Source organism: Vicia villosa, linkage group LG4, assembly GCF_029867415.1.
Source record: "Vicia villosa cultivar HV-30 ecotype Madison, WI linkage group LG4, Vvil1.0, whole genome shotgun sequence".
NCBI classification, from domain to species: Eukaryota; Viridiplantae; Streptophyta; class Magnoliopsida; order Fabales; family Fabaceae; genus Vicia; species Vicia villosa.
The window spans coordinates 131,465,866-131,470,991 of record NC_081183.1 but is presented as its reverse complement, the minus strand read 5'-3'; the positions used below and the strand labels follow the sequence as shown (position 1 = coordinate 131,470,991).

At 37.9% G+C, this 5,126-nt stretch overlaps 1 non-coding gene across 1 annotated transcript; it reads right to left on the bottom strand.

The window, feature by feature from the left end:
- Positions 1–4,727: 4,727 nt before the first annotated feature.
- On the bottom strand, positions 4,728–4,834 carry LOC131600802 (small nucleolar RNA R71). Its single transcript, XR_009283410.1, has one exon. It is a non-coding gene; the product is annotated as a small nucleolar RNA R71 (small nucleolar RNA).
- Between the last annotated feature and the right edge of the window lie 292 nt (positions 4,835–5,126).

The following is a 5,126-nucleotide window of genomic DNA, read 5'->3' as shown; positions in this document are numbered from 1 at the left end:
CTCTTGTTTGAGGGGGAATTTGGCATCCCTAATTCCTCATTGGGGATGGACCAGCAACAGGTCAACCATTGGCTTGGATGAAAAATCAAGGTTTTTAACACTTATATCCCCAGCAGAGTCGCCATTTTTCTGTGGTTGTCGTTTTTTTTACCTCCCCGTTTCACTTGGGGGGACGGCACGCTAGACCCTTCACGCGAAATTTGGAAGGAGAATGCGCCCGTGGTGGGAGGAATTTTGTTTCAGTTCTTCCTACGATATCACACGAACTTTCTTATTGTCCTACGAGTAGGAAAGGGAAAAAAAGATCTCAACTAAACCCTAAGAGTTTGCTAAGTGTGGGGATTTCACCTAGACTAGAAATTCTGGAGTCCGGGGGGTCGGTTATACATAGGGAAGTGTTTAAACACCCTACATATCTGTAGTACTCTACAGGAACCTTCTCTGTGTCATTGTGATTGTGTTTATTGCTAATGATTGGGAAAGTTTCTCCTTTGTGTTAGGAGAAGGAATTGAATTAATTAAAGAAAGACAGACAGATAGACAAACTGACTATTTTTGGTATTTTATTAGCTCGCTGAGATTCCTTGTGAACCTCATGCCTACATATTGTCATACCCCAATTTTTGACCTAAGATACCACCTCATATCATTTGCATATGCATCATCTGCATCTCTAACAAATTGCATAGCTTGTGTTTGCTACTTGTGACTCAGCAGGATTTAATCAGGAAATCACTCATCAGTACAAGTAACAATCAATTAGGGTTTTGTTCTCCCTTCATCCCAAATGAATCATCTTCAATCAACAATTAACATTTGGTCCTCAAAATCCATCTCAACAAGCTCAGAGGCTCTGAATCGACTGAATTAGGGTTTTGACTGAAGGCAACACACTCCTGACTTTTGCTCAGAATTTGACCTAATGACTTGGGACATGACCTCAAGACCACAAGTGCATCATTTTGACCTAATCCATTGGCTCATAACATCTCCTACACAAGGATTGATCAACAGAGAAATTTCAAATCATCAGATTAGGGTTTTGAACTATCAGGGACCAAAATCAGGGATCACATTTGGGAAACCCTAAAAATCCCCAGGAAGTCAATCAAAGGTTTCAATCATCCTCAAATAATCCCTATGACAAAATCCAATGGAAATTACATCTCAATTCAAGATCCACAGTCATCAATTTCATCAGGTCGACAATTAGGGTTTTGACCTAATTCACTGAACAACTGACTTTTTAATCAGGACATGGTGCCAAACCTCAAACCATGGCTCAATATCCTCTAATGCTTCAATGTGATCCATTCATACCATTCATTTGATGAGGATAGCCTGTTTCATTGAAAACTCCAGAAACGCGATTCGTCTGAAAAAGTCAACTGTACAAGATCACCATTGACTTTTGGGGAAATTGGGTCAACCATGACTTTTGAAGTTTTAAATCATCAATATATGATATATGAAGTCATTTGATCAAGAAAAATCAAGAAAATCAATCAAGAATCAAAAAGTCAAAGTTTGACTTTCCATACTTAGAAAAATTTCTAAGTGTTTTTCATGGTTTTTTTCCAAACTTTGAAAGGGAATTTCTCAAAATTTCACCTACAAACTGAAAAAAACTTCCAACATGAAAGTTGTAGATTTTGATCCAATAAACAACTTTGACACATAATTTTTTTCCATAAGATCAACCATTTAAGAGATATGGAGCTTCAAAGTTGGCATCTTATGAAAATTTCACTTAAAACTTCATTTTCTTCAAAGTTCATGGATCTTTTTCACCCATTTCCTTAAAGGTCTTGAAGAAACTTTCAACTAGGCTTTTGAAGTGTGTAACATGAGCTTTCCAAAATGTCCAAGAGCATGAAAAAATATGGAGTGTAGCTATGGTTTTGAATTTTGACATTAGTGAACTTTTCACTTAAAATTTCAAGCCATTTTCACTAAGTTATGAACCATTTTGCCAAATGATCCAAGTAATGATGCATAGATGCAATAATTGGTAGATATTTTCTGATTTGAGATCATAATGGAAGAGGATAAGAAGCTTGAGAAATAACCATGGTTAAGTCACTTTTAACCATTTGCATTTAATGTGAAAGATTCCATTTTATCTCTTAAGCCAAATCATCATTCTTGATCAACTTGCAAGAGCTTTGTATTCAGAAACTTTGGCCTATAAATAGAGGTTCAAATCACTCTTCAATTCACACCAAAACCTCACAATTATAGGTTTTCTCTCTTCTTTCTTGAATTGCAAGTTTCTTAAGTTTCAAAGAGGTAAAATGCTCAACCTCTAAACCTTTGAAGTTCTTGATAACACGATTTTATATCGTATATTTAGCCTAAAATCCATAGATATTTATAGCATTTTCCGTTTATTATGTTAATTTATTATGATATTACGCGTGTATTTGCTTTGTTTCAGGTTTTACACTATTATTATGACTAGTTGCGAAAAAGAGAAGAAATGGAGCTAAAACGACCCATATCTATGCCTAAAAGACGAAGAATAGGTGCTGAAGTAAAAAGGGAGTGCAATTAGGACCCAAAGGCCCAAAAGAAACGAACCAGCCCACAAAGGAACAAAAATGCGTAGCCCAAACCATGCAAGCAAGTGGAGACGCACGTCTCCACGTTCTCTTCTGCCACGTCACCAAGAGGAGACGCCCGTCTCCATTTCCCTGAAGATTCTCCACTTGAGACGCACGTCTCAAGTCACGCACCCAGTCTCCCTGAAGAACCGGAGACGCACGTCTCCAAGCCAGTCTGCAGAATCTCCTCTTTTCACGCAAAGCAACTGCAAATCCCCTCCTATAAATAGGACCTGCTATCTCACTTCAATCTGTCCGATTTCCTGCCAACGAAGTGCTGCCGAAATTGTACCGCGTACTGCTTTTTCTTATTCTGTTTTCATTTAACCGTCTATTTTCTCACAACGATTTCTACACTGGAAATTGTTGTGAACTTTTCATAGATCTAACCTTACGTTAGATTTATCGCTTTATTTTCCTTGTTTTTATTTTCTGCCATTTAAATTCCGAAGAACGATCCAGCCAACCTGTGGTGGAAGTTCGAGTACTTCAAGATTCAATTCAATCCAGATTTATTTTAATTCAGGTTTTTTATTTACCGCCTTATTTATATTAATTATCTGCATGATATATTATATGCCATTTAATATGCTTATTATTATGAACCGAACCAATATATGTATGTTTAATCGTATTAATATGTCTGGCTAAAATACTAAAGGTGTCGGTATGTAAAGTAAGTTAACCGTAGGGATCCGAAATAAATTGGCTTAAATTATGTTTATTAATTATCACTTATTTTTGGTTTATATGTCTAGTTTAATTAGTAAGTCTTAAAACCAATAGAGCGAAAGTTTGAGGGATTAGGACGGTCAAAGGTTAAAATCAATAGAGCGAAAGTTTGAGATCTTTAACTGGATAGTAGACATAGGACATTAGTTTTAAGGACGGCGAAAGCGTATTAAAACTAATTGGAACTTATTTATTTTCAAAAATTGTTTTTACACTCGAGCGGGATGGCGAAAGCGTACGTTAGGGATATTAGCTTGCTCCGAGTCAACAGAGCGAAAGTTTGAGATTAGGAGATTTAAATAGATAACAACCTCGTAAAATAGGCATTTTATTAATTACATTGTTTCCAAAAAGCTCTTCTAAAATCTAATGGGATGGCGAAAGCGTACATTAGGATTAGGATAGTAGTCTGACTCAACAGAGCGAAAGTTTGAGACGAGGATTTTTAATCAATTGAATTAGTAAAGATTTTTAATTTAATTATGCAAAAGCCAATGGACCTTCGGATTACCTGTAGTTAAACGAAATACATACTGACACCTATCTTTTATTATTATTCTTTATTTTCTCACAATCACTTTCCCTTAGGAACAATCGAAATTTTAGTACTCCTAGCTTTACATAGTAACCTTAGATAACGGTAGATCGATTCATAGTCCCTGTGGATTCGATATCTTTTAAAACTACACGACACGACTGTGCACTTGCAGTTATCAGATTTATAGACACGTAAAGTCGCGATCAAGTTTTTGGCGCCGTTGCCGGGGACTATTTAAGTCGATATCGTAACTCACTGTTACACCGTAGAGACTAGGAAAATTCTTCCCTTTCTTTTTGAACGATTGTATGCCAAATACTCGTTCACAAGGAGGAGACTTAATACAACGAATTAACGAGATCGAATGTTTCATTAACGTTAAACGTCGAGCTCGCAACCTTCCCGAAGTAGCAGAAATCCCGATTAATCAGGAATTGAATTTTACTGATCAAATCAATCAAATCACCCCGAAGTTAGAGATGGCTGCTATTCGTCCTCTTAGAGACTATGCCGCTCCTTCGCGCGCTGAACCGCATTCAAGTATCGCACCACCTGCGATTGAAGCGAACAATTTCGAACTAAAACCTTCGCTGGTCCAAGCTGTTCAACAGAATCAATTCTCTGGAAGCCCTGTAGACGACCCCAATCTCCATTTATCTGTGTTCGTGCAATACGCCGACACTATCAAAGCCAACAACGTTAGTTCCGAAGCTATTCGATTACGCCTTTTCCCTTTCTCCTTGAGAGATAGAGCGAGAGCGTGGCTTCAATCCCTGCCTTCCAATTCCATAACTACGTGGGACGAATTGAAGAGAGTATTCTTAGCAAGATACTTTCCGCCTAGCAAAACTGCTATGCTTAGAGGTCAAATCAACGGATTTACCCAGAAAGATAACGAATCGCTCTTCGAAGCCTGGGAACGTTACAAGGACATGCTTAGAATATGCCCTCATCATGGACTCGAACCATGGCTGATCATCCATACCTTTTATGGTGGTCTCTTATATAACACTAAAATGACTATAGATGCCGCTGCTGGCGGAGCATTAATGGACAAACCCCATGATGAAGCATACAAACTCATAGAGAACATGGCACAAAACCATTACCAATGGGGAGGAGAACGCGCCGCTCTAGAGAAAGCCCAAACCAAAGGAGGAATGTACGAAATTAGTGGTATAGACCGCGTTAACGCTAAAGTAGACGCTTTAACTCAAAAGATCGAGAATTTAACCATCACTCCTTCAGCCACC